The sequence below is a fragment of the Penaeus monodon genome, chromosome 32, assembly GCF_015228065.2.
Source record: "Penaeus monodon isolate SGIC_2016 chromosome 32, NSTDA_Pmon_1, whole genome shotgun sequence".
In the NCBI taxonomy this organism is placed as follows: domain Eukaryota; kingdom Metazoa; phylum Arthropoda; class Malacostraca; order Decapoda; family Penaeidae; genus Penaeus; species Penaeus monodon.
Window position 1 is genome coordinate 20960248 of NC_051417.1, and position 829 is coordinate 20961076.

The 829-nt window shown below is 34.9% G+C and overlaps 1 protein-coding gene across 1 annotated transcript in view; it reads right to left on the reverse strand.

Annotated features, from left to right (window-relative positions):
• The window catches only part of LOC119593596 (extensin-like), a 12049-nt gene that overhangs the window by 11014 nt on the left and 206 nt on the right, over window positions 1-829 (reverse strand).

Here is an 829-nt window from a genome sequence, read left to right on the forward strand (position 1 = left end):
GAAATGCTTTCGTCAGATATATTTACATTTATGAGGAAAGATATGTAACTGTTTGTATCAATTAACTATTACACTGTGTATTTAATTATCTAGATATGAATATTCATATATGTAACTATCTACCTTTCCACACTATTTACATTATTTATCTTCATATCTATACTGTGGACCATAGTTTAAAATAAGCGCTCTTGGCAAGAAATGCTAGAAAATCGATTTATGCTGATGTACGTTTTTTAATCATAATAAAGATATAGAAATCATGTAGTATATTATAATTTCCTGTGCTTTACATCTGATTTATCGACTAAACCATGAAATATAAAAATAACTGAGAAAAATAACAATGTACGGCAGTTCATACGTTTTCCTACAACGAAGAAAAAAATATATAATCTACTTAGAGTCTACGCCGGAGAGTCCAGCAATCTCTCACAACGAACGCCGTCCTGAGGCACTTATTCAACGTCTGAAAACTGATTTTCGGCATTATTTCCGTTCCAGCTGACACAGAATAGTACAGGGAACAATGTACGACATATTATTTGTCCCAAGGAAGTGAAATTTCGAGTAAACAATTGTTCGGAGCCGATTCGAACGCCGTGAAACCTGGTGTCGATTGCTCAGCGAACGTCACGTGTCAGGCGCTTTGAGTCTTTGATCGTCACGGATTACAAAATGACCTTCTGCATTGATTTAGTACACTAAACTAATTATACTGATCCAGACTAATTGAATAATCATGGGAAAGACATTTTTTCAGGACAAGCACACACACACGTGGGAACAAACAATTCTCACAAACACTTCAATTGCACACACAAAGAAA